General features: G+C 52.3%; 1 protein-coding gene across 2 annotated transcripts in view; it reads right to left on the reverse strand.

The window, feature by feature from the left end:
- Positions 1-7,737, reverse strand: part of AGPAT3 (1-acylglycerol-3-phosphate O-acyltransferase 3) — a 91,252-nt gene extending 83,515 nt beyond the window's left edge. For both annotated transcript variants that reach the window (XM_081234750.1, XM_081234748.1), the window contains exon 1: positions 7,640-7,737. The gene's annotated coding sequence lies outside the window, so the exon portion shown is untranslated. The remainder of the gene's footprint in view (positions 1-7,639) is intronic.
- Positions 7,738-12,696: the final 4,959 nt, after the last annotated feature.

The following is a 12,696-nucleotide window of genomic DNA, read 5'->3' on the forward strand; positions in this document are numbered from 1 at the left end:
TAGTAAAGGCATAAGGAAGAAAGGAAGCCATCACCATTCCCTGTCTACACAGAAAATCCCCGAAATCTACAGGTAAATTATAAGAAATAGAGATTGGCGAGGTGACTGGATATAAAATCAACATCCAAAGTCAACTGCATTTCTGCTCAACACCAACAAGAGTTAGAAATTTTTTTAAATAAAAAAATAAAATTTAAAAATACCACTTATGGGGCTTCCCTGGCGGCGCAGTGGTTGAGAGTCTGCCTGCCGATGCAGGAGACACGGGTTCGTGCCCCGGTCCGGGAAGATCCCACATGCCACGGAGCGGCTGGGCCCGTGAGCCATGGCCGCTGAGGCTGCGCGTCCGGAGCCTGTGCTCCGCAACGGGAGAGGCCACGGCAGTGAGAGGTCCGCGTACCGCAAAAAAAAAAAAAAAAAAAAAAAAAAACACTTATGAAAGTGACAAAAATAATAAGGACACCTGGGAATAAATTTAACCACAGAGTCTAAGAGAGTATACTTATAGTATATACAGGGCCTTATTAAAAGCCATTTAAGAAGATCTACATTAATTGAGACACACCACGTTTACAGCAGGAAGTCTTAATACTATAAAATAGAAATTCCCCTCAACTGATCTATGGAATTGGTGCAATTTCTATCTAAATCCTGACAAAGTTTTTCATGAAACTTGACAAGCTGATTTTAACACAGAAAAACAAAGAGCAAGAATAGCCAGGCGCTCTAGAGAACCCAGGTGGCAGGGGGGCGGTAGAGGGGAGGATGTCTAGACAGCAACGGGGGCAGGTGCCACTCACGCAGACACACGGACCGGCAGGACAGAGAAGCCAACCGAGGGGACTGGACACACGGCCGCAGTGGCACAACAGGTCAGCAGGGAAAGAGGACCGACCGGCTGAGGCTGGTGTCAGGACAACTGTTGTCCACGTGGGGACAGAGCTCCCTACTCGCCACCACAGAGTCCACTCCCGAGGGACTAAGGGCTTCGGCGTGGAAAGCAAACGTTACAACTTCTACGAGAAAACACAGGAGAACACACGAGTGACCCCAGGGCTGGGAAAGACTTCTCAGCGACACTCGAAAGGCCACGAAAGAAAAGATGGATAAACTCCACATTAACTTAAGAATTTCTATTCATCAAAATAAAGTAAAAAGACAAGACACGGCTAGGAAAGGTACCTGACGAACACATTACACAAAGGATCACTATCCTGAATACATAAGGAAACATATCGTATAGAATTATATGTAAGGAATATGCACGAACAAGTTATCACCTAACAGGAAAATGGGTGAAGGAATTCACAGGGGAGGAAACACGTCTACCAGTAAATACAAGGAGAGTATCAACTCCATCTACCAGGAAACACAAATCAGGCCACAATCAGACAGGAACATTTTGCATCCAATCTATTTGCAGAACTTAATGACAATACCACGTGCTATGGAGTATGTGGGTCCACTCACACCCTTAGTCTGAGTCTTTCCCATCACTCTGGGAAACAGCCCAGTGTAAACATCACTGTGTAAATTTTAACCTGCCTGGACTTCCCCGCCCAGTGGTCCCATTCTACACGTGTAACAAGAGGCGTGGACACAGAACATGCCATCAAAACAGAGCAAGATGAGGAATGCCTTCTGGTAAAAGTCCCGATGCGTTTTGTAAACATTACTTCATCTTTACATGGACCTCAGGAGGGCCTCCTGCACGCACTTGGAGACACACGGAGTTCCTCTGTTCCCAGACTGACACCTCTCTGGGTACCATCTTCTCTTTTCCTCTACCCAGCATCACGTAACCCCATCCTGTTTCCAGCAGCCATGGTTGAGATAAGAAAGACAATTCTTTTGGTTCTCATCTGTACATAAAGTGTTGGGCCTCTGTTATTCTTGTTTTGCTTCTCTTGCATGCATTTTGAAAGTGCCCATTTAGCCCTCATTTAATTGGCTCACTTACTTTATTTTGAAAATTAAACAAATATTGTAGACCAGAGGTTGTAAAAATAGTGGCCCAGAGGCTAAATTCAGGCAGGAACATTTTTTCGTTTGCCTGCAGCTTGTTAAAAATAAATAATTGCATAGAAAGATCTAGATTTTTGTCTTGTCTCAGCAGATCAAAGAGCTAGTGACTTTGGTCCCGTACCTGCCTGGCGTGTCTGCTAGGGGTCCGTGGCTGGGGGTCCGAGGCTGGGGGTCCGAGGGGTCAGAGGCTGGGGGTCAGGCAAGGCACATCCGAGAGAAGAGACGTACAGTCATCACTCATCGGCACAGCCACCCCTGCCTGGCACTTGTTAGATCTGTGTCTACAGCTTTCACATATAGCTTTGTTTCCAAAGTAGTAGAAACATTTATACCCAACAACTCATTAAAATTTAAAGAAGTACCAGGTACAAAGCAGTTGGGCCTCCAGGAAAACACCCTGTTGGCTTGGAGCTAGAAGTGGACCACAGGCCACCAGAGCATTTTCTAACAGAAGTTCTAGAACTGAAGTTACGGTAGTTAGTGCCTCGATTTAGGAAGCTGAAAATAGCTGTCGTGCACTAACACGCGTGTGCTCTGACCTGTATCCCCCGTCTAGAAGCACTCTGCTTCCTTTCATCGCTGGACACTCACTTTTGTGTACCAGCTCACCACTAGTTATAGCAAAGGAGCCCAAATAACAGCTCAAAGGGGACCTGCCAGACTGCAGGGCTTTTCCTAAAACTAAACCAAAACACTGCCGGGGGCCAAGGGACTATTCAACGGTTTGGGATTATTTTTACTGTTGCGATTATTTATTTCTACTTTGGTGGATTCCAAGTCACTAAACTTTGTCTCTGAGGCTGTCAGGGTGCTTTGACACTCAGACTCCCCTCAGGAGAGAACCTGCCGCCGGGGGTTGGGGGTGCCTGCCAGTACCTGGCTGCCCGAAGGACGGGGCCCGAGGCCCCCAGGCTGACTTTCTCAGAGCCACATCCTCCCAGGCCTCCCCGCCCCCTGTGCCCTCACTCAGGGGTCGGATCGCCCCCTCCAGCCCCTCCCTTCAGCCCCCACAGCGTTCCCCCCGCGAACCTCCTGCACGTCCCATCCTGGCGTCCTCCTCACGTGGAGCCCAAACAGGTGACGGCTTCATCTAACAATCTGACTTGTCTTATTTTGGCAAAAATCACTCCTAGCAAAAAGCCATATTTTGGAAGGTACACCGATTGATTAATTTCTCTCTGAACATAAGGATGATGTGTATCTTCATTCATCCATTCAATCAGTCACTGCAATTAGCCTGGGACGATGGTCTACTTAGAAATCAATGTATGAAAAGCATAACCCAATCACCAGCACATTCTTTACGTTGAGAGTCAATAGGCAGCTCTTTACTTAACTGCTACTGAGTGGAAAATGAAAAGCTGAGCACAGATGAATCTGCATAAATGGAATTTCTTTCTTCCCCAGGCAACATCATTTCTAGCGTGTACCTGTTTCTATCATCTTCAATGGGGGTTTCCGGGCCCCAGTCCACCAAGTCTCGCCTCCTACAAGCGAAAAGGTTTTTTTTAAATGAATACTTCTGTGAAGCCAGTCACTGAGTTTCTGCTTCAAAAATGCAGATTTTCATAGACTGAGTTTTCTGAGCACTGCGTTGGTTTGGATTGAATGAGACCTTGTTGGAAATCTAGATGCTTCCCTTGCCAGCCGAGGGACTGTGGCCAAGCTCTCCCACCCAGTCCCTCCAACTGTGTAATGGGGCAATACCCTGTCCTCACAGAAACAATATAATGAGCCCATAAGATGCCTCATGGAGATGCAATAACTGGAGCTGTTGTCATCAGACTAGACGCAAAGCAGGGACACACTGAACGTCAGTTTTCAGGTCAGCAAAGTGAGTGATGAAGAGAAAAACAGCCCCCGTTGCTGGAGCTGTGGAATTCAGTCCCCCACCCCACGCCCGCCCCCAGGGATGCAGCCCACGGGGCTCACAGGCCCCGTGAGAGCAGATCGGGTAAAGGTGTTCCTCGCTGCATCTTCTCACGGCTGCTCAGAGTAGAACTCAGTACCACCCTTCTTATCGCTGCTTTCATTCCCCACCCACTTTCAGAGGGAACTGAGAAGAGCCACCTCAATGATGCATGGCCTCCTGGGGCCACCTGAGGACAGGCCTCTCGGCTGCTGGCAGGCAGCTCCCAGCAGGAGCGCCCAGCTTCAGCTTCGGTTTTTAGTCCTGCGTGACGCGAAGCACTCCTGCCTGAAGAAGACTTCTGCCTGTCACATATTGAAGGATACAGTTTCTTTCAACACTAATATTTAAAATGTATCCTATCTGTGACCTTCTGGCTGCACTTGCGGAAAGACACGGCGAATTAAAGCACAGCGTCCAGAGCCAAAGGCTCCAGCCCTGCAGCGGGAACTTGGGCCAACTTTCCCCGGGCATCTGCTCCTCCGCCTCCAAAGAGAAACACAGATGCCGCCCCCAGATGATCCATGTTTCGGTTTCTAGCACTTTGCTCCACAAAGATAATCAGGACACGGTGAATTCTTCTAAATAACTAAATGAGAGACTGTCCCAGGCTGAACCACTCATGTGTTTGCCTAAAATCCAGCATTTTGAAATTAGTAATTTAGGATTAAAGATTATTACGAACTGGTTTTAGAAACAACAGATTAAGTCAGAGTCATTTCGCTTTACAATGTGAATCAACTCATTTAAAACCTCAAGCATTCCTTGGTTAACCAAAAGTAAAATCCATGAAATTTCCAAGCAATTGTTTTACAAAATTCAGTCCAATCTGACTGTAACATACATTTCTCAATGAGAAGACTGAGTAACTAAACATCTTATGTCATATAGGCAAATCATTAAGAAAGGAACAGGCAAATGTAGCCAATTGTATCCAATGCTTTGCTCTATAAATATCAATCGGCCACAACTTGCAACAGTAAAATATTAGAGTTTCTGATGAGGCCCAAGAGAGGGAAGAAAAAGATGGAAGCAGAAGCCACTGCTTTTGCCCCAGGTGGACTTTGATGGGGTCAAGGGCTAACTGCTAACAGACAGGGACCGCCACTGATCTCCACTGAAGCCCCCTCTCGTGTCTCCCACGCTAGGTCAGGCTGAAAGCCAGGGGAAGATGTGTGTTTTGGGGGTCCAATGCGATTGGACACGTTGACCACACCCTCCCCTCCACCCCGCCCCGGAAAACCCAGTAAATTGGCTCTTCTCAAACACAATTTCTGTTTCTCATTTTCCTTGTTTATATTGATTTCAACATTTCCCTCCTACCTCTGATTTGACCAGAGATAAAAGTGTTTCCAGACTTTTAGCAGACAGATGGGGCTGAGAAGGTGGGAGTCCATGGATCTCAGTTTAAATTCTGGCCATGCTGATTTGCGACCCAACCTTCATGGGGCAACCAAACCTCTGGGTTTTCTCAGACCACTCTTTTCCAAGGTGGAAGTGCCATCAGAGTTGTCACATGTAAAGGGCTAACCCTGTGTATCAGGACCCACGCTAGTTAATGTGGGACGCTGGAGTAAAAACTTACAGCCCAGATCACTTCGGTGGATGCACTTTTTCTAACTTCCAAAATAAACAACTGCTTTCAGTGTGCTTCCCTGGCCCTGGCACCTAGACGTGGGACAGGCACATGGAACATCAGCCTGCCGGCCCAGGAGTAGCAGCATCCCCCCAGGAGGCGGCTTCTAGAGTCCACACCCTGGCAATGCAAGTGTCCCTCCTGCACCTCCCTTCACCTCCTACGACAGGGGCTTTAACCCTGCTACCGCACCTTCTCCAGGCTACTGCTCAGCCTCAGCCCTCTTGGCAGACATGCCCCCGCAGGCCCCACGCAGGTGGGGCAAGCAGCATGCTCCGGCCAACACAGCCAGTCTGCGTGCCCGTGAAGTGTGGCTCAGAACATCAAGGCCTGAGCCTTGCAAGGCCAGGAGGAGGCCCTGAATCTCAGCCACGTGTGTGGGCATTCTGAATATCAATCACGTGTGTGTGTGAATGTCAATCACATGTAGCACCTTTTTGTAAACAATGTAATCACGAAGATTCCCTCAGAGTGGCTGAGAAAGGGATACAGAAGTGAGTTGTAACAGGCCAACTCTGCAACTTTGAGGGAGAGGAGGGTGGAGTCAGGATGATCCAGAAAAGGGGAAGGGAAAGCAGTAAGGAAATGATCAAATTAGAGAATGTTCAGAACCTCACTGAGATCCCTTATGAAGCTTTTAAACGGAGAAAACGTTGATTAGCAGTCCCTAAATGAGTACAGTCAGCCTGCAGAGCTGTAATTTAGAACCTGTAGGGGATCCCCGCTGGCTTAGTCCAACATCACTGGGCCCCTCAGCACACAGCCATCGCCAGGCCACCACACACCACTCGGGCCTTGGGATCTCTGGGTGGTTTCCACCTTTAATATGGGTGGCAGTTCTCATTCCAGTCTATCTCAAGGCCAACGGCCCACCTCATTTTTCCTTCTCATGAGATCATATTTCCTATGAAAAGGAACCTAACTGCTCTAGTATTCTCTTAGAGGAGACTGTATATAGTCTGGGGGGGAGGGTTCCCTGGTGGTGCAGTGGTTAAGAATCCCCCTGCCAATGCAAGGGATATGGGTTCGAGCCCTGGTCCGGGAAGATCCCACATGCCACAGAGCAACCAAGCCCGAGCGCCACAACTACTGAGCCTGCGATCTAGAGCCCGTGAGCCACAACTACTGAGCCCACGAGCCACAACTACTGAAGCCCTCACCTAGAGCCGGTGCTCCGCAAGAAGAGAAGCCACCGCAGTGAGAAGGCCGTGCACTGCAACGAAGACCCAACACAGCCAAAAAAAAAAAAAAAAAAAAAAAAAAAAAGTTGGAAGAAAGAAAGAGAGAACCTGCACAATATTTTCAAGGGAGCCTCAACTGCTAGTCATCCTCCCTGAGACCCTCGGGCAGGATCAACCGACCTGGGTGCTCTGGGCGGCCCTGGGGTGGCGGTGGTTTTCCTCCCAAATGGCTCCTGGATTACTGATCGACCCCATCACCTGACTGGAACCATGGAAATTCACAGTCGGCCTTTGGTCCAAGCGCCAAAGTCAAATCTGAACACTCAGCACCCACCACTGCTGCGCATTCCCACCTGCAGCCCTCCCTCCTGGCCGAGCAAAAAGTGAAACTAACCCCTGGCCGTAGACAGAGCGCAGGGTCGGGGGAGCGCTCGGGGCCCGGGTCCCCAGCGCCCAGAAACCGGGGGGAGGGGGGTCACGTCGCGTCCGCGGGGAGCTGAGGGGCCCGAGAAACCCCGCGGGGAGAGGGGCGGGGGTGTCGTGCCCTCGCCCAGCCGGCTCGCCCTCCCCTCCTGGGGTACCCCGGCCCTGGCCGCGCGCCAGCCCGGACCGGCGCGCCCGGCTGCAGCGCCGCAGGCGGGCCTGCAGGGACGGGGAGGGGGACGGGGCCTGGGCCTGGCCGGACGAGGCCCCGGGGAGGCCGGGAGGGGACCCGGGGCCTGCGGGCCCCAGTCCCGGTCCTCCCGCAGGCCCCGCGCCGGGCGGAGCGCTGCCGGCCCACTGCGGCGCGGGGCCCGGGTCGGGGGCGACCTGGGGCGGCGGTGGAGGCAGCCCCGACCTCGGGCGGCGGGCCGGGCGGGGGGCCGACCTGGGGGCAGCGCCGCTCACCTGCAGCCGCCGCCACCTGCTCGTCGCGCGCTCGGCCCCGGCGTCGCCTCCGGGCCGTTCCGGCCGCTGCGCTCCGGCCCTGGGCGCGCCCGGCCCTGCGTCGGGCCTCAGCTAGTGCGGCGCCCGCCGCCCCCGGCCCCCATCCCGCCCCGCCCGGCCCGCCGCCCTCCGCCCTCGGCCGCGCCGCCCCGCCACTTCCTGTGCGCGGCGATCCCACAGTTCCGCCGGCGCGCGGGGCGGCGGGGACACGCGGGGAGGGGACACGGGACGTGCGGGGGGGACACAGCGGGGAGACATGCCGGGGACACGGGAGTACAGGGGAACAGTGGGGAGGGAATACGGGTCGGGGGGGGACACAAGGGGGGGGACACAAGGGGGGATAAGCCAAGAGGACAGGGAGGTACAGGGGGACAGCGGGGGGAACACGGGACACGGGGGGAGACAGGGGACACCGGGGTGGGCGGCCTGGCGGGGCGCCGGCTGGGAAGGGACGGGCCCGTGTCCAGTAACGGACGCCGCTGGAGCACCCGGCGGGCTTGGGGCCGGCGGGACACTTGGGGGGCGGGACAGCGAGGTCGGTGGGGGGCCGGATTGGGGGTGGAGGGAGGGGATCCGTCGGGGGCACAGACCGCCTAGAGGCTGGACCCAGGGCTATAGGGGAACTGTATATGGTGGGCCGGCATACGTGGCGGTGGAGGGGGGGGGCAGGCAGCACCACGGACAGTGCGGACCTCGTGGACTGCCCCCATCTCCCTAGGGGCCCCGCTGCGCGTACTGGGGGTGTTTCCAGGCACGAGACTCCCCCCAGGCCACGGTTACCGCCGTGGGGAACGTCCTGGGAGCCGCTGGTCCGCACGAGGTCGTGTTTCAGACCCAAGTAAAGCGCCCTTTGACTTCTTTACAGTTGGCCCTCGGCTGGCAACGTTGTATCCGTATTTGACTCTGGAGGAAGCCTCCCCGAATTGGGGTGGGGGGAGGCGGTTGCCCTGAACCGGCCTCGCTAGCCCCACCCGTCGCCCGCGGTCCCTGACGCTGTCCTCTCCTGGAAGAAGGGCTGCCTGTGTCCCCTGCCAGGCACCGGGCCTGAGGGAGCATCCAGGCAGGGCTGTCCGGCGCTGGGCTGTACACAAGGGTAGAGGGTCACCTCCAGTCTGCTTCCCTACTCCGTATTTCCGTGTGGCCTGCCCCCTGTTCGGGTCCTCAGGTCCAAGGTGGACCTCCTGAGCTTGGAGGAGCTTCCTTCGAAAACTATTTACAATACCAGGTGCTGTTGCCGTCTGCTGTGCCTTATTTTAAGCCACCTCGAATTATTTCAGAAAACACCCCTACTAAAATAAACATACCTGCACCTGTTCTACTCACAATCCCCTTATCCTTGAAAAAGAAAGTATGGTTGGCAATGTTCATGTAAATTTAATATTGTAAAGCTTTGGGCCCGGCACTGCTACTTCAGTCATGGATCCTATAGATAAATCCCCACAGGCATCTGCAGATGTGTATATAGGAGGTTCTGACACAGCATATATTTACGGGAAAAAACAAAAACAAAACAAAACAAAAAACCCTGAAACAACCAACAAGACACCTTGTTAAATAAACTCTGGAATATTCATTTAATAATTTTTTATTTTAAAAAAAATTTATTTTTTTTAATATTTATTTTTGGCTGTGTTGGGTCTTCGTTTCTGTGCGAGGGCTTTCTCCAGTTGCGGCGAGCGGGAGCCACTCTTCATTGCGGTGCGCGGGCCTCTCACTGTCGCGGCCTCTCCCATTGTGAAGCACAGGCTCCAGACGCGCAGGCTCAGTAGTTGTGGCTCACGGGCCTAGCCGCTCCGCAGCATGTGGGATCTTCCCAGACCGGGGCACGAACCCGCGTCCCCTGCATTGGCAGGCGGACTCTCAACCACTGCACCACCAGGGAAGCCCCTAATAACTTTTTATTTTAAAACATTAAAAATTGTAGTAATTCTATACATGCTGAGAGTACATAATCTCTAAGATTAAGTTAAAATAAAAAATAAAGATGCAGAGCATCTTCTATCCAATGACCCCTTTTCTGTATCAAAAAGCAATATATGCATATACACGTCCAGAAAACTTCTGGAAGGATAAACATGAGACTGTCATTGGCTGGGCTGGGGTGAGGAAACTTTATTGTATGCTAAGTGGTAAAGTTTAAATGCATCATACCCACACATTTTATAATTACTTTTTTTAAAAAACGAATTAAAATGCACCTCATCATTTAGGCATTCGATGGCCCCTTAATAGTTACTTTGAGCTTTGAGATCAGCTCAGTAAGACCGTGTTTGTCTCAACAACATAAATTGTCAGCAATCTAACCTATATTCATTGTGAATCTATGATCACTCAGACCTCAGCTGAGCAGGAATTGGCCTCTGGAAAATCTCCCCTGAGCATATGAACAGAGTAAACATATGAAGGGAACTTGGAAGTCATCCAAGCAGCCCTTAGCTCCTGACCAGGCCCTGTGCAGGGCACGTGCTCATGTTGACAGGAGATGTGGTCATGGCTAAGAGTTACTGAAAGCTATTATTTCACCTACTTATCAAAGCAAGGCTGTGAGGTAGAGACTATGAGCATCCCATTTTACATTGGTGGAAACTGAGGCCCAGCAAAGCTCCACATCTTTTCCACCGGTATACAGCTGGCGGCAGAGCCAGCAGCCTGGCTCCAGGCCCTGACTCGGCCACAAGGATGGAGATTCTCATGACCCCAGTAAGGATGCTGTCTTGCTAAGAGAGAAACTCTGGCCCCTAGCCTGCTGAATTAAAACGGGGAAAGGAAGGGTCTCACCTAGAATATTACTTGGCACAGGTATGTAGACAGAGGGCATTTCTGCCGTGAATGAGCCAAGGAAAAGTAGGATCTGAGTACCAGAAATAGGTGTGAGCTAAGCCCTGGGAGAGGGACTTCTCTGTTCATTATCTGTTCTAATTCTCAGAACAAACTAGCTGGCATCCCATTTCACAGATAAGTAAACCAGAGACTGAGAGGTGATGCCAAATCAAATGGCAGACTGCTGCCCGCCCCAAGGCCAGAAGGAGTCTTTCCAGCTCTGGAGCACTCTCATTGGGAACTTTCCTGTCAAGACCAGCTCAGGCGCCTGGAGCAAAGGTGAGGGGTCCGGGCGGGTCTGGAGAGGGGCCAGCCTGGCTGGCGGAGGGCTCCTGGAGCAGCTGGACATCCTACCCGGGAACTGAGAGCCGAGGCTTGGAGCCAGCCTTGGACTGTGACTTCGGACAAGGACCTTGTCCTTTGGAGTCTTAGTTTCCTTTTCTGCAAAGCGAGGAGATTCCCACCAGGACTTCCGTAATGCCAAGAGTGTGCCAGGAGAGCCCCAGGCCCTGTGGCTAATTCAGGCATTTTTAAAAGTCTAAGACAAAACTTTATGTTTACTCAAGATGCAAAAATTAACCAACACCAAAGACAATAACTTTGCTGGAAATGTATGAACTCCAGCACGTTAATACTAATCTGAAATGGGTAGATGGTACAGGCTTTTAATACATAATAGGAAAACGTTGATAAATGCAAAGTTTTCAGGAGACAAATTATTTTACATAAATAAGTTGTGTGTGTATAGATATAATTTTTTATTTTTATTTATTTATTTTTGGCCGCATTGGGTCTTTGTTGCTGAGCGCGGGATTCTTCTAGTCGCGGGGAGAGGGGGCTGCTCTTCCTTGCGGCTCGGGGGCTTCTCACTGCGGTGGCTTCTCTTGTTGCGGAGCACGGGCTCTAGGCGCGCGGGCTTCAGTAGTTGTGGCATGTGGGCTCAGTAGTTGTGGCTCACCGGCTCAGTTGCTCCGCGGCACGTGGGATCTTCCCAGCCCAGGGTTCGAACCCGTGTCCCCTGCATTGGCAGGCGGATTCTTAACCACTGTGCCACCAGGGAAGTCCCTAAAATTTTAAACATAAGCTCTTCAAGGGCAAAAATTACACAAGGGTTTTTCTCAGCAGAGAGACTAGAAGCCCCAGGACACACCAAGCCCCACCCTCCAGGTGACTGTTGAGAAACTGAGTTGGGCCTAGAGGTGCGGAGTCAGACAAGAGTGTCGACACCCATCAGACATCCAAGTGTCAGTGGAGAATATAATGCAGAGGGGGCTCCGGGGAGATGCCTGGCCTGACCAGCCTGCAGGTCAAAGTCAAGGTCACAAGAGCGGTGAAGCCAGTGCCCAGCCCAGGAGAGATCTCCGGCAAACCTCCAGCACACAGGGAAGCTGTGCGTGCAGGGGTGAAGCCCTGGGTTCAAATCCGCTCGGCCAAGTGGGGATGACAGTGGCTGCTGTGTGTGGTCATCCTGTCCTGGGGACCGAGGCCCTGTAACCTGAGCACAGGGCCTGCTGAGCTGTTAGCTGTGGACTGTCATCAATACCCTTGTAGAGTCCCATGGGAGAACCAAGGCGGCAGAGGCAGGGCAGCTGGGCCAGAGGGCAGGCCACGGGGCAGAGACAGGGAGAGCAGACCAGGGCTCCGCAGGCCCCGACCAGTCAGCGTCTGGGGCACTGGGGCACGTCTGCCTGTGGACCAATGCCCCTACCAGGCAATCTTTGCTCTGAACCTCAGTCAGCTGCATGGAGGTCTGAGGCTTCCCCCGCCCAGTCCTGCCCCCCTTTATCTTTCACAGGTGTTACAGTGGCCCCACCCAAGCCCCTTGCACCCTAACCCTGATCTGTGTTCTGCCCTGGAGACCCCACTTGACACAGAGACCTTGCCCCCCACACCTTGCTTAGAAGCGCTACTTGACCAGGGCACTCCGGATATGCACTCAACTCTGCAGACTGACTGGGGTATGCGGAAGACATCCTGGCTTATACAGGACTTGGCCTGTACTTTATGTGAACTAGAGCACCTGTCTTATGGCCTGGCAAACATGCATTACCTCTGCTCTAACCATTAAAGAAAACTGCATTATCCAGAAATAAGAATGTCCACTTTGAAGACAGGGATGAATGCTGGTCCTCTTTCAAAGATAAGTTTCCCTCCCAGATGCCAAGGCCATACTGACTTGCTGTGTATGTGCTAATCTG

This window comes from Mesoplodon bidens (genome assembly GCF_964165515.1).
Source record: "Mesoplodon bidens genome assembly, chromosome: 5".
NCBI lineage: Eukaryota > Metazoa > Chordata > Mammalia > Artiodactyla > Ziphiidae > Mesoplodon > Mesoplodon bidens.